Source organism: Pan paniscus, chromosome 10 (assembly GCF_029289425.2).
Source record: "Pan paniscus chromosome 10, NHGRI_mPanPan1-v2.0_pri, whole genome shotgun sequence".
Taxonomy (NCBI): domain Eukaryota; kingdom Metazoa; phylum Chordata; class Mammalia; order Primates; family Hominidae; genus Pan; species Pan paniscus.
This window is the reverse complement of record NC_073259.2, coordinates 132,584,311-132,607,366: the sequence shown is the minus strand read 5'-3', so window position 1 is coordinate 132,607,366 and position 23,056 is coordinate 132,584,311. Positions and strand designations below refer to the sequence as shown.

The following is a 23,056-nucleotide window of genomic DNA, read 5'->3' as shown; positions in this document are numbered from 1 at the left end:
GCAGTGCCAAAAAACAAACACGATTTTGCAAGGCAAGAAAATGCTGCCTGTGAAATAATACAGGGTGGGGAGGTAGGGATGACTTCAGTTTCGGGGGACTCATTTTAGGTAAGAATTCCAGGGTAGCTTCTGAGGAGGTGGCATCTGAGCTGGGCCCTGGACAATAAGGAGGCACCCACTATGTGAAAGGAAGGGGGATGAGGGAACAGCAGGCGCAAAGGCCCTTCGGCCACCATGTTTCAGGCATGCTGATTGGGGTTCTGTGCCTCAGTTTCCCACTCTGTAATGGCTGGAGCAGAGCAGGGGGGCCCCAGGAGGGCTTTCCTGGATCTGAGACTGTCCTGCAGACCTCCAGGGCTGGGCTGTTTTTCACATTTAAGGCAGAAGTCAAATTTAATGACTTTTGCCTTTCCCTTTTGTTCTTTTGCTCCATAGTTAATTTACATGTATTTACATGGTTTTAATTTACATGTATTGGGCACGTGGTGTGTTCCGGACTCATGTACGTCACTGGGATGAGAATGGTGGAGAAGTTGGACATTGCCTGTGCCTTCGAGTTTAGTATCCAGAGGGGGAGTGTCAGTTAAACAAGCAAGTGCTATCGCGGGTGGTGAGGGTTGTGAGGACGAGGTTCAGGCATTCACCTGGGTGAGGCAAGAGCTGAATTAGTCTTCCATCAGGCCAGGCGTCCAGGGACGAGTCATTCAAGGGGAGACCTGGGGGTGATTAGTTAGGGGCAGTTAGTTAGGGCTCCTGAGTTGTGGCAGAGACACACTCGAGCCGAGTTAGGCTATGACAGGGAGTTGATGGGTCCTCAGAGTGGCCAGGGTAGGACACGTTCAGGCAAGGCTGGATCTAGGTGCTCAAACAATGCCTCTGGGAGCTGGCTTTGCCTCAGCTGTGCCTCCTTCTATGCGGGCCTTGTTCTCAGACAGGCTCATGCCACCAGCCCAGCCCAGCCAGCCAAGGAGAAGGAGAGTCACCTGGCATCCCAGGAGGGACACTCCTTTCTCTTGTTTGAGTGAGGTCCTCGACATTTGTTTCACTGTTTGCAACAGCAAGAGGAGGTGGCCAAAGAAGGGATAAGGGGATGTCCCAAACTCAGACACAGGGAGGAAAGGAGTGAGTGAGTCAGTGCAGGTCAAAGGGGAGGAGTGGGGATTGTGGCTAACTGGCATGCTGGGTATTCTGATGGTTTTCCAAGAGAAGCTGGAAATCTGGATTTTATAAGGAATGGCCTAGTTTTTGAAAAACATTGAATGGGCCAGAACAAGTTTTCTTCATGGCCACAACTGGCTGTCACCATTTTATAGCCTCTTCTTAGCAGTGACTTTTAAAGTATTTTGTCCCCACTGTGATCTGGGTAGAATGTCCCATGGGCTGTTCCAGAAGGTCTCAAGTCTTGGGAAGTCACGTCTGACACCATTGGAGATGCCATTTCTGAAAGTCAAGGCCCACGGCCACAGCAGTTTCTCAGAGAACAATACCATGTCTCCAGTGGGGCCTGACATTCTTGGAGACAGTATAGTCTAGTGGTTAGTGTCGTAGACGCGGGTTTCACACTTGCTGAGTTCAAAACCGACATTGCCACTTCCCAGCCCCGTCCCCTTGGGCAAGTCACTTCACTGCTCTCTGCCTCAGTTTCCCAGTATGTATTAACGGAATGGGTATAACAGCACCCCATAGGATTGTTGTAAGGCAAGCTTGTCCAACCTGCGGCTCAGGACGGTTTTAAATGCAGCCCAACACAAATTTGTAAACTTTCTTAAAACAGATTGTTTTTCGATTTTTTTTTTTTTTTTTTTTTTTTAGTTCATCAGCTATGGTTAGTGTTAGTGTTATGTGTGATCCGAGACAGTTCTTTTAGTGTGGCCCAGTGAAGCCAAAAGACTGGACACGCTGGTTGTAAGGCACAGTGGAGGCCCCATGAAGCCCACTGACCCTGGCACACTGAGAGCTTGGGTGATGCTGGCCGGCGTGATGTGTCCTTCCCGGGTTAGGTCCCTGGGATCCAGCTGGCTGGCGTGGAGCATTCCTGGGCACTCCTCTTTCCTCTGCCGCTGCCCCCACCACCGGGGTGTGGGTTCCCAGGAGCCCCAGAACAGGCAGCCACCTGCCCCCTGCCCCCAGCCGTCCTTGCCAGTTGCCGGGTGCCCGTGGTATCCTGGCGTGCCGGATGGTGCTGCAGTTGGAAGTGAGTCTTGAGTGAGCAATTAACTCTGCCAGCTGCCAGCTCACAGCTGCTGTGGGTGGGGGCGGCCCCTTTTAAAAATAAAAACAACATGCAGAAAAACAGCCCTGGAGTACCGTTGGCTTCCCTTAGCCAACGTGGTCAGGGCTTCATTTTGATGCTTTTGTGGAGAAGAATCCCGGGCCTGGATGGGGAAATAGGATGCATTTTGGTCTGGGGAGTGTCTTTATTTGGGGGCAGAGGTGATGGCCTGTGTCTGGCCTCCCCATCCAGGAGGCAGGCCCCTTTCCTCAAGCTGCCCACGAGTGGCTGGCTCATGGATGCCTGCCACAGGGAAGGGGATTTGGGTTCCTTGGGGCCAGTTTTTAGCAGGCTCAGGCCGGAGAGGGTGGCTGTGGGACCTCTCAGGTCTGTTTCCAGCTCTGTCGGCTGTAGGGGGGCCCTGGGGCCATCCCGGAGATCCCTGGAGCTCTCCTCTGCAGCTTCCAGCCAGTTTTCTGGAACTAGCGGGAAAGGAGTGGGGCACCAAAGGTGTTTCCGGGCATGCGACTGCTGCCACTTTGAGGTCTTGGCTTTGGTAGTGGGTTGAGTCGTGGCCCATGAAACATAGGTACACTTGGAAACTGTGAATATGACCTTGGCCTTATTTGGACCACCAGTCTTCGCAGGTGTCACTAAGGTAAGGGTCTCAAGATGAGATCATCCTGGAATAGGATGGGCCCTAAATCCAATGACAAGTGTTCTAAGTGAAGACGCACAGCAGAGAAGTCCACGTGAAGACGGAAGGAACGCCAGGAGCCACTGGGAACTGGAAGACACAGAGAAGGCTCCCCCTGCAGAGTCTTTGGAGGGTGTGTGGCCCTGGTGACACCTTGAGCTTGGATTTCTGGCCTCCAGAACTGTGAGAGGATAGGTCGCTGGTTTCAGCCACCCAATTTGTAATAATTTGTTATAGCAGCCACAGGAAACAAATACAGTTGTGAACTTTATTTTAATCACTCATATATTTTAAAATTAAAATGTAAAATGTAATTTTGTCTTGTTCACTGCCATATTTCCAGTGCTCAGCACATACAGTAGGGGCTCAGCAGACGCTTCTCGAATGTCTGATAGCTCCAGGCCTGGGTGAGGAACTCCTCCCTGCTGGGAGTTGGACCCGGCTTTCAGGAAGTCGGTAAACTGGGCTGGAGTGGTGTGCATTCAGCAACACCATCTTTTTGTTTATTTATTTGTTTATTTATTTATTTATTTGAGATGCAGCCTTGCTCTGTTGCCCAGGCTGGAGTGCAGTGGCATGATCTTGGCTCACTGCAGCCTCTGCCTCCTGGTTCAAGCAATTCTCTTACCTCAGCCTCCTGAGTAGCTAGAATTACGGGTATGCGCCACCACACCTGACTGAATTTTGTATTTTTAGTAGAGATGGGGTTTTGCCATGATAGCCAGGCTGGTCTTGAGCTCCTGGCCTCAAGCGATCCACTGCGCCCGGCCTATTTATTTTCAATTGAGGTGAAATTCACATCACATATAATTTACCATTTTAACATGAACAGTTCATGAGTTCTTAGTACAATCACAATGTTGAGCACCCACCCCTTCTATCCAAAAAATGTCCTCATCACCCCAAAGGGAACCCTGTACCGGTGGGGTCACTCCACGTTGCCGCCTCCCGCAGTCCCTGGCAGCCACCAGTCTGCCTTCTGCCTCTGTGGACTTACCTATTTTGGGTATTTCTCCTGGACGGAATCATGCACTGTGGGTTTTGGCTTCTTTCACTCCGCACAATGTGTTTGAGGTTGATCCGTGTTGAATGGTGTGAGTCCTTCATTCCTTTATATGGCGGAATTCCATTGTGTGGCATACATCAATAGAACCATTTGATATCTAGGTGGCTTTTCAGATGAGGAAACTGAGGCTGCCCAGGTCACGGAGCCCTGGGGCCCGGGATTGAGGAGGTGCAGATAGCCAGACGTGTCTGGCTCACAGTGCTGTCTCTTTCTCCTGCCCCCACCCTGCTCCACTCGTATCTGTGCCTGTCCAGGAAGCAGCAGTGTGTGGGGAGGAAGTGAGTGGGGGTCTCTTCCAGCTGGAGCCGGATGCTGAACCGTAGCTGCGGCTGTGGGTCTGGATCTGGTCCTCAGAGTCCTGGCCCCCACCTCCCCCCGGGCCCCGCACATGTAGTTTCTGTTGACCTGGGTCCCGAGAGAGGCAGCAGGCAGGAGCTCCCCCATTCGCCAGCTGAGCCTTCTGATGCCTCGAGAGGCTGGGGGCCTTGCCTGGGGCCACTCAGCTTAAGGTCCCCCTGCCCCTTTCCAGACCCCCTTTGGCCCACCGTCCCGGCCCCTGTGGCCTGCGGCGAATCATATTCTGGGGGGTCTTCACCGATCTTTCCCACCGTCAAACCTCCGCTCAGCAGACGGGCTCCAGGAAGCGGCCTGTCGGCAGATTTTGGCCAGGGGATGCTTTTTCGAAGTATGGAGGGGTGGTCGCCGTCGAAGGCTTGCGTGATGGGGAGTTCTTTTGCTGAGCAGATAACCAGACACTGGCTTATTCTGAATATGAGCTTGCTTTTGGCCACAGGCTCTGTCTGGGGGCTGCTGCCTGTGGCTGTTTCTGGTGTTTGATGATTTGTGGTCTTCATTAAGTCACTCAACAAACAATTTGCTGCGGAGTATCTGGCGGGGAAGACACAGGAAGCAGAACGAGTGGCCGTGAAGAGACATGCCCAGTGTCAAACCTGCCCATAGCACACAGTCGCTCTGAGGGGGTGGGAGGAGTTACCGTGGATTCCAGGGCCAGCCTTTGGCGAAGGTCTGGATGCAGGTCTGTGTCCAAAACAAACAAAAATGAACAGAAGGAGGCGGTGAGGCCTGACTCGGCCGCTCTCAGGCACCGCTTCCCGGTGGTGTTTGCATGGGGCCAGTTTGGCCTGGGTGTCATGGTCCCACCTGGTCTCGGCGACGGTCTGGGCGGGAAGATGGTGCTGGATCTTTGGGCTAAAAATATGCCCATGCCTTCCTGTGCCTCAGTTTCCCTACCTATAAAAGAAGGCTTAAGAGTAGCAGAATCCCACCTTTGGCTTTGGGGCAGGTGTACGGAAAACCCCCAGGGGTGTTTCCTGGGGAAGGCTAGAGGGCCAGCTGTTCACAGGAGACATCTGGCTTCCGGGGGCCTCCGCAGCCACTATGCTCATCCCCTAGTGGCCAGTCTGGGCCCCCTGCCAGTCCAGTGGCCACGGGCCCCTGTCACAGGCAAATCTGGTCTTAGTCCTAAAACCCTCCCGTGACTCCTTGTGGCTGAATTACCACGTGGATAGCGGAGACAAGCCAGGCTTGCCCAGTTCAAGTCCCAGCTCAGCCACTAGCTGTTGACCTTGGGCAAGTCACCTACCCTCTCTGGGCCAGCCTCCTGCTCTGTCTGTGTATGGCGGCTCAGGGGCATACCTGCCTATGCCGCGGTGGTGTGAGGCCAGCTGGTGAACCAGGGGACCCGCTTAGCACAGTGCTGGGCACACAGTCCGAGCTGCTGGGCTCTGTGTGTGTGGCCACTGTTATTGTTATTAATATTATTACTCTCAAGATGCTCCTGAGAGTAAAAAGGATGACAATGTTATTGCTGGAGTTGAAGGCCAGGCCCAGAGTCCATCTGACCACTTCCCCTCCACTCCTATTAGCTCCCTGACCTCATCGTCAAACTCTCCCCGCCTCGCCCCTGCGCCCTGGCCACACCAGCCTTCTCTCTGCTTTGACAACACACCCGCGTGGTCCAGCCTCCAGACCTTCACATCTGCCATGCTTCTGCCAGGGGTGTCTTCCTCGCGTCTGCACCCCCAGACCCTTGTCATCATGTGGGCTGCTGTCCAGGGACACATTCTTAGGCCCAACTCTTGGCTGCTATGGGCAGGGAAGTGAATCTGGAGACCCTGGTGGAGCCTCCTCTGCCTCCTGGGAGCTCCAGCAGCTTCCTCTGGCGCCTCATCTCTGCTTTCCAGAGCACTTGGAGAAGCAGAGCTCAGCCTGCCCCTTCTACGGATGGAAAGTTGACACCCAGAGAAGCTCAGACTTGTCTCTGAGTCACACAGCTAATTGCAGCCAAGGTTCAGACTCCTGGCTGACTACCAAGCCATCATTGTTGGCCTGTGTGTGTGTGTGTGTGTGTGTGTGTGTGTGTGTGTGTGTGTATTATTTGGCCATGTCTTCTTTTCTAGGCCTGTCACCGAGATGACCCCAGATCAGAATGCCAGTGTGAGGGGGTCACGCTTTCTTTTCCTAGGATTAAAAGGAGGACAGAAATATTTGCAAGGGAGATCCTGCTCCTCTGGCCATCTGGCCCTCGGGACAGAGGACGGGGGAGGGATGGGCCGAGGCCTGGGTTCGGAACCAGGCCCGAGCCAGGGCGCCAGAGCTACGCTCAGGTTGGAGGTGCAGGTGCGGCTCGAGGCTGGACAGTCCGGGCTGGGAGGAAGCGGGTTAAAGGGGGAGAAGCGGGGCTGGAGCTCGCTTTCGCCTGCCAGCGAGCGAAGAGTGAAGAGGTTTTTCTAGCCGAGCTATAAAAAGGCCTCGCAGTGTTTCAGCTCCCGAGTGTCGGCTGGAAGCCCGCCAGGGTTACCATGGCGATGAGGAATTATTACTTACTGCCAAGGCTGGGAGAAAAAGCTCGTACTTTTGGCTTCCAAACAAGAGGAGTGGACTTATGTAATTCCCTGTGTTTATAGGCCCAGAGTGGCAGAGGCGAGAACGGATCGCTGGAGGCCCGACGTCTCGTTCGTGGCCCAGCCGTGGGGTCAGGCGGCCCCGCACTTGTCGCCGGTGGGCCTTGGCCTGCCCGGGTTTGGGGGGCATCGGGCTGGGAGCCTGGGGGGCCTGGCCTGGCCCTGCAGGGCCTCCCGGGCAGGGATGGGAGTCGTAGTCTCGCGGGAAGGTGAGGCCGCCCTCTGGGGCCGCCCCTCTGCGGGTGTCATCCTGGGGGAAGGATGGGTCTGATGTTGGCTGTGGTGTGCCTCCTGGAAGCCGGCAGCACAGCCTGTGTGTGTGGACTCCGCTGGCCCGCTGGCTGGCACTTTTTCTTTTTCTTTTTCTTTTTTTTTCTTGTGAGAGAGTTACTTCAAGTTGTGTTTGGAGCTGACGTGAGCGAGGTTGGTCATGTGCTCGGGTAAGAGAAGTCGCCGGGCTTGGAGTGGGCAGGGAGGTGCAGTGTGGCTGGGTCACCCCGGCCGGGGGAGGTGGGCGCAGACTGGGGTGGGGGGCTGTGGCCTGCAGGCTCTATGCAGGGGCGCTGATTGGGGGCCGAGGAATTCATCCGGAAAGAGCCCCAGTTCTGTCGCTGGAGGTGGTGGCCAGGGCTGGGGGCCAAGTGGCCGGCCGCAGGTCAGCCAATGGGGGCAGCCGGACCCTCCCCTGGCAGCGCAGTGTTGTCGGCCCTGAGCTCAGTGGGATGGTGGGCAGGGCTGTCTTATCGGACAAAGTTGCTGCAGTCACGGAAAAGAGCGCTCGGAGGCGCTGGCCGGGCAGGCCGGGGTGAGGCTTCTTGGCCGGCCCGCGTGGGAGGGGACCCGGGTGGGCACTGTGCTCCTCTCCTTGGTGCACATCCGGCGTCCCTGAGGGGGAGCATGGCGAGCCTTGGGGGCTCAGGGGGCTTCTGTTCCCGGAGTTGACTTCAGGAGGGCATGTGATCGTGGGTGCTCCCGAGGCTCTGCCCTGGGGCTCTGGGGTGGGCTCAGGCAGGGGAGAGCCAGGTGCAGGCAGCGCTGCAGCCCGGCTCCGGCGCCCGGCTCCCCACCGAGGTGGCGCTTGGCTCGGTGCCCATGTCTGGTTTGAAATCAGCGCCACCGGCCCAGGCTTGCCCAGGGACTTGGCAGCGAGGAGCCGGGATAAACACTGGAAAGTTGGAAGGGCTTCCCGAGCTCACAAGGAGCCTTTGGTTGCAAGCCGGGGGGATGAGGGAGTGATTTGTCCTGAGGTCTGGGTGCGCCGCGGCCATAGGGAGGTGGCGGGAATGGCTCCTGGGGACCTCTGAGCCCAGGCTGGGGAAGGGAGGGGGCTGGGCTTCCAGGCAGTGTTGCTCCTTTGCCACAGACCTGGGTTTGAGTCCTGGCTCCGTCCTCTCTATGCTGTGTGACCTTGGGCATGTCGCCTCCCCTTTGCAGACCTCAGTTTCCTCGTCTGTAAAATGGGGCACAGTGGGATCTACACAAGCATGGGACTGACGGGAGAAGGAGCTGCAGTTTTAGGGGGAACGCGGGGCAGACTGCCTGGGTTCCTGTCCTGGTTGGACACTTCCTGGCTGTGTGACCTTGGGCAAGTCACTTACTGTCTCTGAGCCTCAGTTTTCCCATCTGGCAAATGGACGTTGCATCTTTCCCCACCTCATAGGCTGTATGGCTTAAGGGAGTGAATGAAACCTGCCTTCTGGCTCATAATAGGCTCACAGTTGATAATTCACTGGCACTTTGTTTTCTCGATGCTGACAATACCGGCACCTGGTCTGAGGGTGGGGGGCCCCTGGGATTTCGGCATCTCAGGGCGATGGTGTTTATGAAGTTGTAGTGGCCGGACTGAGGTTCCAGTCCCGGCTCGACCCCTCAAGGATGGTGTGACCTTGGGCAAGTCCTGGAATCCCACAGAGCCTCAGTTTCCTTGTCCTTTACCACAGTGGTAGCACTGCAGCCTGCCGGTGTGTCTCAGGAGAGCCCGAGAGAAGCCTGAAGGGGTCCGCACAGTGCTGGCATGGGTGGGCCTCCGTAATTGTAACCACAAGGTTGGATTTAAGTTCGAGTTCCGTCCATTTTTCTTTTCTTCTGTGCAGAGAGCTCTCATGTTTTGTAGAAACCTGGGCCCAGATAATGGGAGGTAGGTCGAGTGGGTGCTTCCCAGGCTCTGCCTTTGTTTGGGGTCCCCAGGTCTCCCCCCATGGCTGCCTGTTCTGCCCCGTCTCCCACTCAGCCTGAGCCCCTCCATGCCAGCCCTGGGCCAGGCACCCCCCACAGTGCCTGGTGTGGCCTGGGGACTGGCGCGGGAGGGCCAGTTCTCCTGCGGAAGGTGGCAGCCGTCCTGTGTTTGTAAGTGACACCGGATGCTGGGCCGGTGACTGGCTCAGGGCCTCCGCTCTTGGGCCAGCAGGAGCCAGTGGGGAGTTCCCCGGGCGTCCAGGCCCCCCGCACCAGCTGCCCGCTGTCTCATTGTCATGGGGCCTCTCCTGGGACCTCGAAAATGGCCTCCGAAGGCGGGGGGGTTCTCATCCATGTCCCCTTGTCACCCCCAGGGCCTTGGTGTCCACTTGGGTTGGCCACAGAGCTGTGTCGTGGCTGCCCCTGACCTTTGCCAAGGTCCTCAGGGACTCGATTTTCCTACCCAGTGGAGAAGAGTCCTGGGTGAGGTTCAGAACAGAAGTCAGCACCAGGGCCTTTGTGACGAGGTAGCTCAGCATGGACTGGTTGTGATCACTGGAGTCTGCACATGTGATAAGAACACATAGAACTAAATACACGCACACTCACATGCACACACATACATGCACACTCACACACACCCACACGTATACTCACACGCACACTTGCGAACATACACACCATACACACACAGTCACACAAACATGCACATGCATACTCACACACACTTGCGAACATTCACATGCACTCACACTCACGCACACTCACACTCGTGCACACACACCCATACTCACATGCAGACACCCACACAGATACATGCGCACATGCACACACACACACAAGTGAGTGCATTGGAAACTGCTGCAATCTGCATACGGCTGGCTATATCCATGCTGCCTTCCTAGTTATGATATGGATGATGAATTGTCGTTGTCTCAGGATGTTATTCTTGGGGGAGGCTGGGTGAAGGGCACACAGGATCCTGGGATCTTGATTTTTTTTTTTTTCTTTTTTGAAACCGAGTCTCACTCCGTCACCCAGGCTGGAGTGCAGTGCAGTGGCACGATCTCAGCTCACTGCAACCACTGCCTCCTGAGTTCAAGCGATTCTCCTGTCACAGCCTCCCAAGTTGCTGGGACTACAGGCGCATGCCACCAAGCCCAGCTAATGTTTGTACTTTTAGTAGAGGACTCCCCCATGAAGCTGGCCTGTAACTGAGCTTGGTCCCTTGGACATTCCAGGGGGTCCAGGCAGGGTTTGCTTTGTGCCTCAGGATCACAGAGGGCTCCACAGCGTCCCAGGCTGGGGGACAAGTGGTGCCTGCAGGGCCTGTGGGGGCCTCATGACTGAGCTGCTGTAAGGGTGTTCCTGTCATCACAGTGGCGTGGTGGAGGCTTGTGTCCCATGGGCATGGGTCGTAGCTTAGGGTCTGGAGGGATGGGGGTGGGATAGGGTTTGGGGGCATCCAGCCTCATGAGCCTCTTCTTTGCTGTTCTTTGGGGCCCCTGATCATGGGCCTGCCTCAGGACCTTTGCACTGGCTATAACCTTTTTTTTTTTTTTTTTTTGGGAGACAAAGTCTCACTCCCCCAGGCTGGAGTGCAGAGCTGTGGCTACCTTTCTTTCAGGTTCAAGCGATTCTCCTGCCTCCTGAGTAGCTGGGACTACAGGCGCATGCCACCATGCCTAATTTTTGTATTTTGAGTGGAGACAGGGCTTTGCCATGTTAGCCAGTCTGGTCTTGAACTCCTGACCTCAAGTGATCCACCCGCCTCGGCCTCCCAAAGTGCTAGGATTACAGGCATGAGCCACCACACCCGGCCTGGCTGTAACCTCTTCTGGGAACACCCTTTCCTGAGATCTTCAGCCTCCCTGATATAGGCCTCTGCTAATGGCACCTCCTGAGAGAGGCCTGATGTCGGGTTGTGACTCCCTGTGACACCTTCACTGCTCCTTGTAACACTGTCACCACCAGGGTCTGCGGTATGCCCATCACCCCTGTCCCCACCTTGTTTTAGTCTATTTGGACTGGGTGGCTCACAAACACTAGAACTTTATTGCTCACAGTTCTGGAGGCTGGATGTCCAAGACCAAGATGCTGGCAGATTTGGTGTCACATGGGAGGAGGGCCCGTTTCCTGGTTCATAGATGGTGGCTTCTCCCAGGAAGAGGGGCAGGGCGGCTTTCCGGGGGCACCAATCCCACTCATGACAGCTCATCACCTCCCAGAAGCCCCACGCTCTGACATCATCCCGTGGTGATTAGGTCTCAACATGCAGATTTTGGGGGGACATAAACATTCACACTCCAGCACCCCTCCATCCAGGATTTTGTTCATCTTTGTCACCGCTGTGTCCCTAGCACTGGGTATGTAGCAGGCACTTAGGAGACAGTTGTGCCTGACTCAGTGTCTTCCACGGGGCCTCAGCCTGTCCCCTCCCCATAAATGGGGCCTCTCTGGGGAAGGAGGCCCTGCATTTTGGGGATGATTTGGAAAACCGGGAAAAGTTCTCACGCTTTTTCTCTGACTGCCACTGGGGTACCCACCAAGCATCCCAAGAGAGCTACCCCTCCTAGATACAGTCATGAGAAGGAACCCAGGGATGCTGTAGGTACGGGGAGTGGGGGAGGGGTGGCGACAGCCTCAGCCTTGTGTGTTGAGGACCAAGGCGAGGTGAGCATTCCACATACCTTAGTTCATTGTGTCCTTCCCATAGCCTTGTAAAGTCGGCACAGAGTCACCCTCTCCTGATAAGGCACAGAGAGGGTAGGCAGCTTGCTCAAAGACACACAGCTGCAGGCCTGCAGTATTACCAAGTGAATGGCATTTCCAAGGCAGTTGCTTCTTTGCTCAAGGTCATGCTTAGCATGTTAAGGGGATCATCCTGTTTCATCCCCAAAAGTCCCTCTACTATCCCTATCTTCCGAGGCGGGTCCTGTTTTCTGGGGATCTGGCTCAGAACTGGCAGGGGCCCGTTTCCCAGGCTGAGAGAGTGCGCCTCATTTAGCCCAGAGCAGAGGCCCAGAGATGCCCACATTTCTGAAGGTTGGGGGTCGGTTTCCAGTGTGGCTTAGAAGTTAGAGGGCAGGAGGGGCACCCCAGAGTGGAGGAACCGCCCTCTTCCTCCGGAGTCGTTCATTTGCATGACAATGAGCCCTTTGTTCCTGAGGCCAGCCTCCTTCCCAGGCTAATAACATAATTCCTGGCCTGTGATGTCATAATGGGCCCTTTCTGTGGCTGGGGTCAGAGGCTGGGTGGGCAGCTGTGTGGGCCGGGCCAGGCCTGCTAATAATCAGGGAGGTGGTGATTGCCAGGGCTCTGTGTGCCAAGCTGTCTCCTTCCAGGGTCTCGCTGAGTCCTCCCGAGAGAGCAGCGGGAGGTGGGATTTGCTCCCCTGTTGACACTGGAGCAAGCTGAGGCTCCAGGAAGCCCTCCCTGGCTCCACCGTTTGTCTGGTCCCCCTCGATGAGCTGCTTCAAGCTTCTTGGCCTGTGGAATGGGGGTGACTCACTGTCAGTTTGGCCCTCGGCCGAGAGGCATGGGCGTGAGAGTCCCTTGTTTCCTGTAAACGGGAGGGAGGCCAATGCCCAGCGGCTACTGTGTTGGGGCCACTCGGAAAGCCAGGTTCAAACCTTGGCCCCACTTGGTCCCCTGGGCATCGGCTGAACTCCCTGTGCCTCCGTTTCCCCCTCTGCTTCATGGGGTTCCGCTGGGGCTTGGGCTGAGAGCTAGGCAGGGAGTGAGCTTTCAGGAAATGGGCAATGTCAGAAAAGGCGGGGGCTGGTGGAGTGGGGTGAGTGGTGATCCCCCCAAGAGGTAGGTCCATGTCCTAGTAACCCAGCCCCTGTCAAAGAGAGACCGTATTTGATAAAAGGGTCTTTGCAGATGTGTTTTGAGATGAGCCCATCCTGGGTTACCCAGGTGGGCCCTGAATCCAAAGACCAGTGTCCTCAGAAGAGACAGAAGAGGAGAGAGCAAGACTACATGAACTACAGGAAGACGAAGGCAGAGTCTGGAGGGCTGAAGCCGCAAGCCAAGGAATGCCTGGAGCCACCAGCATCTGGAAGAGGCAGGAAGGAGCCTCCTTTTGAGCTTCCGGAGGGAGTGGGGTCCTGCTGATGCCTTGATTTTGGACTTCCGGCCTCCAGAACTGTTAGAGAATAAATTGCTGTCGTTGGCCGGGTGAGGTGGCTCATGCCTGTAGTCCCAGCACTTTGGGAGGCCGAGGTGGGCGCATCACTTGAGCCCAGGATTTCAAGATCAGCCTGGGCAACATGGCGAGACTCTGTCTCTACAAAAAGCACAAAAATTAGCTGGACGTGGTGGCGGCTTGCCTGTAGTCCCACTCTGAGGCAGGAGGATCAATTGAGCCCAGGAGGTCAAGGCTGCAGTAAGCCATGATTGTGCCACTGCACTCCAGCCTGGACCACAGAGTGAGACCCTGTCAAAAAATAATAAAAAAATAAAAATAAATCACTGTTGTTTTAAGTCTCCTGGTTTGTGGTCATTTTTATGGCAGCCCTAGGAAATGAACACAGCTGGCGACGCCAGTCTCTGGAGGTGGGGGAACTGGCCCTGGCGGGGGTTGGTACTGTTCCCCACTCCAAGCCTGAGGGTGCAGGACAAGTTTGGGTGGCCGAGAACCCCTTTGTGCCTGGGAGTGCATGAAGCCCCATTCGGGGAGTCTGGACTTTCCAGGAAGGACGCCTTGCTTGAACCTGCCTTTCTTGCCGAGAACCAAATCCACAAGGCCCTAGACCCCACCTGCCGCCTGCTGTTCGCTGTCCCCTCAGATAGCCCTGCTAAGGGGACAGGACCCAGAGGCAGGAGGCTCTCGGATTCTACCCCGGCTTTGCCCCAGGCCCCGGACGCCCTTTCCCCACGTGTCTGGTGACTCCTGCAGAACCCGGGTTGCACTCATCCCCCAGCAAGCCCCAGGTTTGCCGGGTGCCCTTGACAAATGGAGAAACTAAGCCCAGAGAGGGCAGGCTACTTGGCGGAGGCCACACAGCTCCTTAGTGGCAGTGACGGCCTTACAATCTCGCCACGGGGGCTGGCATTGGGGCTTCCAGGAGTGGGATCAGAGTTCTCGGCCACATGGAGACCTGGAGTGGAGCTGGCCGGCTGTGTGGACCTGGGGTCAGTTACCTGATATTTGGGACACTCGGCTGCCTTTGATGGACCTGGCCTGGTGTAGGTGGCACCCCGAAATCTGGGCTTTAAGCACACCCTGTCTGTGCTCTCAGCCTCAGTCTCTCTGTTTGCAAACTGGTCTTTGAGCTTCAGCTCCACGTCTGCGATTTTGCTCTTAGCATGTTCATGCATTCAGCAAACATTTATTGAGCACCTGCCATGTGCAGTGTGCTGGGACTCTGGGGGACACAAAGGTGTGACTCTTGCTTCATGGATCTTGTGTTTGGGGCTGTGGGGGGAGAGGAAGTGCAGCAGCACAGGTTGGAGTCCAGATTCCGGGTTCTGATGAGGGAGGTCACAGAGCTGGGGCGTGAGGGAGGTGAGGATGTGGCCTTTCGTCTCCTCCTGGGCCCGGGGTGGACAGTGTGCAGCAGGCTCTCAAGTGGACGTGGAGATGCCCACAGCCTGTCCGCGGCGGCCCATGGGCACCTCTGGCTGGCAGGACCTGGCCTGGTCTTGCGAGCAGGGACATGGGATGGGAGGGCTGCAAGGCCTGGCTCCAGCCTGGTGGGAGAGACGACAGTCTCCTCCAGCCTCAGCAGCAGGCATGGGTATGCTGGTGACAGGGTCCCAGGACACAGTGGGTGAGCTGGACACAGGAGGTGGCTCGCCTGGGTTTGCATCCAGGCTGTGCCCTTGTTGGCTGTGTGACCTTGGGCAAGTTGCTTGGCCTCTCTGTGCCACAGTCTCTCCAGCTGTAGAATGGGGATGATAACAGAATCCCTCACGGGGGCGCTGTGAGGAAGGAGTTGGTGCCACCAAGTGTTGTGTTGGGGACTGGCTGTGCCAGTGGCTGCGAGGTGTTCCCTCCCGTGGCTGCTCAGGGCAGCAGCCTGGAAGATGGAAGTGGCATTTGCTCATCTTCCCGCTGCCCTGCTCCTCCCTGTGCAAATAGCCTCAGTCTTCCGCCTGGGAAACGGGAGCTGTAACAAGCACATGGCCCCATGGAGGTCGGGAGGAGAAGCGGAGCTGGGGTGCATCAGTGCCTCTGGGGTGGGGGCTTGGGGTCGCCACCTGCTCCAGATTGAGGCCTTGGCTGCCCCCGAGGCCTGGAACAGCCACTTGTTTTACAACCCAGGAAACTGAAGGCCTGGCAGGGATGGCCCCAAGACATGCCCATGGGTACAGCCCATGTGGTGGTTCCTGGCTGCAGACAATGCCTCTTTTTTCTGGCCTGGCGGGAGCAGCCCAGGCTTGCTCAACCTGGCCTAGGTTTATCAGCACATTTGGTTCTGCGGCGCGGCTAGCAGACATTCCCTCCAAGAGAGATCGTGATGTTCCTCCGGAAACCGAGGTCCGGAGGCTCAGGTTACTGTGGGGGGCGGCCGTCGGGGGGTGTGCCTGCCTCTGAGAAGTGACCCAGATCAGAGCTGGGCTGTGCTGGGCAGTGTTCATCTGCAAAGCTGCCGCCTGCTCTTTCACCCATGAGAGCCACTGACAGCTCAGGAAGGGACTGGGAGCCACCCACTTTCCCTTCAGGGTGACACAGGACAGGCCTCTCCCTGGCTCCTGCCTGGCCCCTTCCCCCTACACTGAGTCTGGCCTGGGTCTCCCATTCCATTTCTCTGGCCTCTTCTTGGCTGGCTTTGGACCTGTCCTCACCTACATGGATAAGGGACCTAGCGGGTGGAAGAGATCTGATTCCAGGGAGATCCTATCTGAGAGTTTGTGTTTTAGGAGGGTTGCTATCTTAGGTCTCTTGGTTGCAATGGACAGACTCCCTCTGCCTCCTGCATTTAGCACAAATAGTTCAAGTAACTAAAAAACCTCAGAGAAGCTTCAGGCACAGTTGGGTCCAGGTGCTCCCCACTTTCAGTCCCTGTTAGCCTGAGACTAATAATTGCAGTTCAGTAGCCCCAGTGGAAGGACAGCTTCTTGTTCCCAATATTCCAGCAAATATCATGGGAATGAGTTTTGTTGCCTCAGCTTGAGAGTTCAGAGTTAAGCCCCCCCCCCCCCACCAAAGCCAGTGCCACTTTGGCTGGAGGGCTGGGTCAGCCTCCCTGAGACCCCAGGACTGAGGGTGCGGGGGGGTGGTTGCCCAGGGAAATTGGGGTGTGGCATGCACGGAGTGGGGCCGGGTGGGCAGAGACACTGTGTCTTGCTCCCTGTGTTGGAGATGGGGCCAGGTTGGGGTCCCTGCCTGGCCTGCCTTTCATGGCCAGTGTGTGTCCCATTGGGGTGGAGCAGGTGGCGCCAATGAGTCACTGGGTAAGTTTCATTCCTGTTATATTTAATAGTTGAGGGCCTCTTGGGTCCCCCCTCCAAGCCGTTGCTGGCGCTCCACCTCCTGTCCCCCCATCAGCCCGCTTCAGCTCTCCAGCCTTCCCTCACCTCTCTTGTGGCGTCCAGTGACCACGTCATAAGCCACAGGTCATGTCCTGGCAGCCCCTGGGCTGTATTTGGCTGTCAGACTGATTTATTGGGTTGGTTTTATAGTCAGTGTTTTTTTAGAAATATCGGGAGATGTCTCAAAATTGGGCTTCTTGGCTTTGCTGGAAAGATTTGGATGCCGTGGACCCCCTGCCCCACGTGGACCCTGTTCCAGCAGGGTCTGGAACATCAGGAATGTTTGGGGGCCACATTCCTGGGTCTCTGCTCAGTGTTGGCTGGGGCTGAGCTGCGGTCACCCCCTTCCTGCGGGCCCCTCCCCTCGGCATGGTGCCTGCCTGGGCCCTTGTGTTCCGGCAGGGTCTTGGGTATCTACAGCTCTCCTCTTGCTTTTTGTCCCTGCCCTTCTTCGGGTGGATCATCCGATCCCAGGTAGACGCTTAGCTTTAGCCGTCGCCACTCCTGGGCGCTGAAGCATTTGTTTACTGTCTGAGCTCCTGGCTGCAGGGGCCATAGGACCTTTTGGGTTCTTGATCACTGTCCCGTCATCAGACATTTATTGATCAATGCCCCTGGGGTAATTGAATGGCCCAGATGCGTCCACTTCTGAGCATTGGACAGAGCTGACGTAAAGTGGATTCTTCCCGTTTAGCCTGGGAGCCCAGGCGGCAGTGGGGTCCTCCCATCCAGGCCCTTTGTGGTCCAGCCTGGCCACTTGCTGGGGGCTGGGATGGGTTGGGGAGGCAGGAGGGGACCCTTGTTGAGTGGGTGGGCTCTGTCGCCCTGGACGCTGCTGCTGGCACAGCTATTCTTAGCAGCAGAAACATTTGTCCTCATTCACATGTGGTGGATGCCTCCAGGGATCTACCCTGAAATACTAGAGGCGACCCCATAAATTCCTCAGAAAGCCATCCTTGAGGGCCTGCGTGCATGGAGGAGAAGCGGGAGGAGGCGTTTCCGGCAGCTGCACAGCTGTGGATGTGTTTGCCAGATGTTGGAGGCAGGGAAGTCGGTGGGAACCTTGGGGAGGCCGCCTTCACACTCGGGGTCTGGGCATGGACATGAGCGGGTGGGACAGAGACTGCAGACTGGTGGGCAGACAGAAGGGCTCTGGCCCTGGCCTCAAGTTTTGGGGTCCAGGGGCCCCTCTGAAGCAGTCAGCCCTTCCCTGGGCCCTGGCCTTGAGGCCACCTGGGTTGGAGGCAGCTGGCGAGGGGAGAGCTCAGCTTATCGGGCGCTTCCGAGGGATCAGAGGTGCAAGTCGCTGCCCAGCCATGCCCTGTGGCCGTCATGGGGTCCTGAGGTGAGGTGGGCCAGAGACAAGGCCTGGACGCATGCTGCACTCGGCTCTGAGGGCCTGCTGAGTGCCGGGGCCACTGGCAACACTTTGCCTTTTATGGGGGCAGCCTGAGCCTTTGGGGCCACCGCGGAACAACACAAGCACAACACTAGCAATCAGGGAGGCCTCCCTGGAGGAGGTGTTGTTTAATTTTAAATTGTGGTAGATACATATAATGTGAAATTTACCTTCAGCCATTGGTAAGTAGATAATTCAGTAGTGTTAAGAATAGCTATATTGTTTAGCAACCAATCTCCAGCACTTTTCATGTGGCAAAACTGAATCGCTGTATCTGTTAAACAGTAACTCCCCCTTCCTCGCTCTCCCCAGCCCCTGGCCCCAACCATTTTCCTTTTTGTCTCTATGAATTCAGTGACTCTGGCCACCTCCTACGAGTAGAATCGCACAGTGTTTGTCCTTTTGTGGCTGGCTTCTGTCACTCAGCATAATGTCAGGAGCTGTGTTCCATGTAGTCTGGGGTTGTTGGTTCATTCTTGGCCATGAAGCAAAACGGATGAAGACCCAGGACCCCAACCCCGTCCGCATCCTTTAGAAACCCCAGGTCCCGCTGCCTCTCCAGGTGCTGACCAGGAGCCCAGCCCCAGCTCAGCCACCCAGCTCCCTGAGCCCCACTCTGGCATGGCCTCCCTCTCTCCTGCCGTCACAGCCCAGGGGCACGGGGTTAAGTGGTTTGCCCAGGTTACACAGCTGGTGCCAGCATCTCCCTCCCCACTGCCCAGACACCAGCCTCCTCTCTGACTCCTCACTTCCCTCTGCAGAGATTGCTGTTGGGAAGGCCAGATGGAGGAGATGGGTCTAATGGAAAACACGTCCCTCCTGGGGCGCCCGGAACTTAATGAGGAAGAGGCGGCAGAACCAGGCGTAATGTTTGTGAAATACCCAAGCGGGGAGGGCCGCTCCCCGTGCAGGGCTACTCGGGTGGAGCCACAGGAACCTGGAGTGCAGGGAGGGTTCGTCCTGCTGTGGTTTATCTCCCTCTCTTCCTTTTAAAATTAAATGGAAACCAAAAAAAAAAAAAAAAAAAAAAAAAAAAAAAGGCGGGGAGGAGGAAGTGATTTTGAGCATACTTCGCCGTGGCGGGGGAGCAGGGCCGAGCTGGCTGCCGTCCAGCGGACAGGAACGCTCCAATTATATTGGAAACAGTAACGGGCCGCCTCGGAGGCTCCGACCAACGCCACTTCCCTTTCTGTTCACTGAAGGCGGGCGCCTGGGCTGGCAGGGCCGTGGGGAGGGCCGGGGTTTGGGCACCCGTATCCTGACTGTGTGGCCTTGGGCAAGTCAGTTCACCTTTCCGAGCCTCAGTTTTCTGATCTGTTCAGTGGGGCGAATTGTGTTTGGTGAGTGGAACTGAAGCGTCTGCTGCCTCTGGTGTTAGCATGAGATAAATGTGGCCTGGAGTGGAGGTGGGGCCTGCTTTGCCTGGGGTGAAGGGGTGCAGGAATGGGGAAGCTGGGGGGCTTGAAGCAGAACGTGGGGAATGATAGAGGCTTTCCCAGGGGCCGAGGAGCCTCTCTAGAGGAGGGGAGAGATGGGGCTGCTGCTGGGGGTGGGTTTTGCACCTGGCCTATTTTCCCCGGGAAGCAGGAGCAGGACGTGGCACTGGGGAGACAGGAATAATGGGCTGGGGCATTAGGGCTCACTTGAGAATCACAGGCTCCTCCCAGACTCAGTCTGCCTATCTGCAAGGCGAGGATCGCCATAGTGACTGGCTCGGTTAACATCATCGCCATCACCTCCCTCCTTCCCCCGAGTGGTCGGCGTGGCAGAGGGCAGTAACAGCCACGCTCTCCTTCTGGGGGCTCTTCTGTGGGCCGAGAACTGCACCGAGATTCTTGTAGCTCTTTTTTCCAGTGAATCTTTCCAAGTGAAGCTCAGAGAGGTCAGGACCTCACCCAAGGTCACACAGCTGTGGAAGTGGCGGAGTTGGGATTTGGAATTGATCAGCACATGGGAGCCCTTTGGAATGGCAGTGTGTCCACAGGAGGTGGCTTGGTTGAGAGGGCACTGGCTCGTTTCAGTGACCGAGGGGCTCAGCCCACAGCCTCCATAGCTCCTGCTCCTACAGGTGCGGCTAAAACTGCCGAGGAGGAGCCCTGCCTGGTGGGGGAGACAGTGGTAAACAGGTGGCTGTGGCACAGGGGGCCGAGTCCATGGGAGTGGCAGGGGGAGCGGGCCATGGCACCGGGGGGCCCCCTTGGGGTTGGGGGAAGGTTCCAAGGAGGTGCCAGTAGAGGCAGGAGCTGAAGGCTCAGGAGAAGACAGACTGAACCTGCCCCATTGAGTCCAACCAGCCAGGCAGGGCATGTAAACAAAGGTAGCTGAGTAGGAGGGGACGTGGCAAATAGGGAAAGCCGAGCCTATCTGGTGTAGATAGCCTCTGCCCACTTCCAGCCGGCCATGGCTGGAACCTCAGTTTCCCCTGTCAAACGATTTTGTGGTAAAATACGTACAAAAGATACCATTTTAGCTATACTAAAGTGAACAATTAGTTTGCATTTAGGACATTCACGGGTTGTGCAACCACCACCTCTGTCTAATTCCAAAACAGTTTCATCCTCCCAGAAGGAAACCCCAAACCCATTAAACCGTCACTCCCCTTTCCTCCCTCCCCACAACCCCTGGCAGCCTCGGGCCTTTGTTCTGTCCTGGGAATCTGCCCCTCCTGTGAAGTTAATGGAATCATGCAGTGCGTGGCCGTTCTGAGCGGCTTCTTTGCCTTTTGTGCCATGTCTTCAGGGCTCACCTGCGTTGTGGCTGAGTCAGCGCTTACCTTTGCGTGGCTGAATCGTAGTCCATTGATGGACAGACTGCGTTTGTTTCATCTGTTTGTCAGTAGATGGACATTTGGGTTGTTTCTGCTTGTTGGCTGATGTAAATAGTGCTGCTGTGGGCATTCTAATCCTTTCTGTTTGTTTTGTCACCAGTTTTCCGTTCCTTGGGGATGTGTAGCTAGGAGTGGCATCGCTGGGTCATGGGGTAATTCTGGGTTTAACCTAGTGACTGTTTTCCACAGTGGCTGCACTGCACATCTGACATTCCCACCCGCAATGTGTGAGCAGCCCTCATTAGGAGAAGCCAGACATTCCAAATTTCCTGTGAAATCCCTCTTTATAAGAGCCGGTCTCTGGGACTTAGCTGAGCTGACCCTGGGGTGAGGAAGCAAGTCCCAGGAAACTGCCCAGAGGGAGCAAGTGTGGGACCTGACGAGACACTCCGGGCACCCCAGCTTTCTGGCTATAACCTGGCCCACGTATCTCTACCCTGTACATCTACCCGGGGTCAAGGAGGAGGATTCCCAGGCTGGAGTCCTCTCGGCCTTTCTCCTCGAACCCAGCTCAAGGGGAAGATGTGCTGGTTTATGCTGAAAAGGGAGAAGTGGTGCCAGGTGGGGGACTCGGGAGAGTTGAGACCCTCCCACGCTGAGTCTGGGTTTGGGACTGGAGGCAGTTTTCCCTAGGGTCCTTCTTACTCAGCAGGCTGGGACTTGGGGAGCAGTTATGTGGGTTTGGGGGTTCCTGAAGGCGACAGTGCCTTTCTGTGTCCCTCATGGAGCTGGGCATGTGGGAGGGCCTGGGAATATTAGCAGGATGAAGACATGCTTGGCCCTGGGGATTGGTTAGAAATGTAAGACCAGAAAAACCCGGAAAATGAAGCAGCTAAGTTGATATCCATCTGGTGATCAGTCTGTGCATCCATCCGCCCATCCATCCATCCGTCCATGCATCCATGCATCCATCCGTCCATCTATCCATCCATTCGTCTGTCCATCCATCCATCCATCCATCCATCCATCCATCCATTCACCCATCCATCCATCCATCCGTCCGTCCGTCCGTCCATCCATCCATCCATCCGTCCATTCGTCCATCCATCCATCCATTCATCCGTCCATCCTCTGTCCATCCATCCATCCATCCATCAATCCATCATCCATCCATCCATCCATCAGTCCATGCATCCTTCCTCCTTTTCTCCCTCCTTTCTCTATCCATGCATGCATTCATCCATCCATCCTCCTTTCCTCCCTCCCTTCCTCCTTTCTCCTCCATCCTCCCATCTCTATCCCTCTTCCATCTTCTCCCTCCATCCAGCCACCCCCTGCTGAGCACCTGGGTGGGGAGTCTGCCAGTTGGGCCAGACCTGTCACTGGGTGTGGGCCGTGGTCAGCAGGGCCTTTTGCCTTTTGTCTGACTTGGTCACTGCTGTAGCTGTGCTTGTACAGTGTTTGCACATAACAGATGCTGAAATAATTCTCTAATTGATGAGAATGGGTCAGCAACCGGAGTTTGGGATGGGTTTGGCTTGCCTGGTCTCAGCTAGAGGGCAGACCGCACCCTTGTGGGTGGCACCCGGGATTGAGCTCTTAGTATTTGACCCTCAGCCCCTCCGGCAGAGCCAGCGACAGGCTGGGGTTGGGTACCTGGCTCTTCCTTAGGGAGTGGAATGACCTTTCTGCCAAGTGAGGGCCAAGGAGTCTGGCCTCATTCCTGCAGGCCTGCCGCTGTGCATGGGTGGAGGCCCGTTTCTCTAGGGCCCTGACAATCGTGGCTGTCATCATTCAGGGTTACAGGGGCCCTTTTACCTGTGCCCCACACTCAGACACCTGTGCCCAGTGCTCCTCGACACAGGGGCAGCTACAGTGTCCTTTGAACACAGAGACGCCAGAGGCGGACTTGCCACAGGAGACCGCACGTCAGCCTTGTTTAAAGTGCACCAGCTGTGTCCTTCCTAGCTCCCTTGGAGTGAACACCCCAGCTTTCTGGCTATAGCCAGAAAGAGTGACCTCACATGCCTTCGCTCACCCCACTCTCCCCATCCAGGCCTCCCTGCTGTCCTCACACACCAGGCTCGGTCCTGCCTCTGGGCCTTGGCACCTGCTGTGTCTGCTGTGTGGACTCCCTCCTCTCCCCCTCGCCTTTGCATAAAAGGCACCTCTGGTGACGCACCCCTGACTGCCCACTTTCAAAATGTACCCCCATTCCCTGCCCGCCGCCTCCTGGTTCTGTTTTTCTCCATAGTGCTAACACCTTCTGCCATCCTCTTACTCCTGTCTCACCTGCTGGAATGGCAGCTTCATGAGGTGGGGGATTTGGGATCA

The 23,056-nt window shown here is 56.3% G+C and overlaps 1 protein-coding gene across 50 annotated transcripts in view; it reads left to right on the top strand.

Annotated features, from left to right (window-relative positions):
• NCOR2 (nuclear receptor corepressor 2) overlaps positions 1-23,056 on the top strand; it is a 241,692-nt gene that overhangs the window by 40,408 nt on the left and 178,228 nt on the right. For 3 of the 50 annotated variants that reach the window (XM_063593194.1, XM_063593197.1, XM_055096337.2), the window contains exon 1: positions 6,871-7,339. The exons of the other annotated variants lie outside the window; for them this stretch is intronic. The gene's annotated coding sequence lies outside the window, so the exon portion shown is untranslated. Of the gene's footprint in view, positions 1-6,870; positions 7,340-23,056 lie in introns of those variants that run through there. 50 annotated transcript variants of the gene reach the window in all.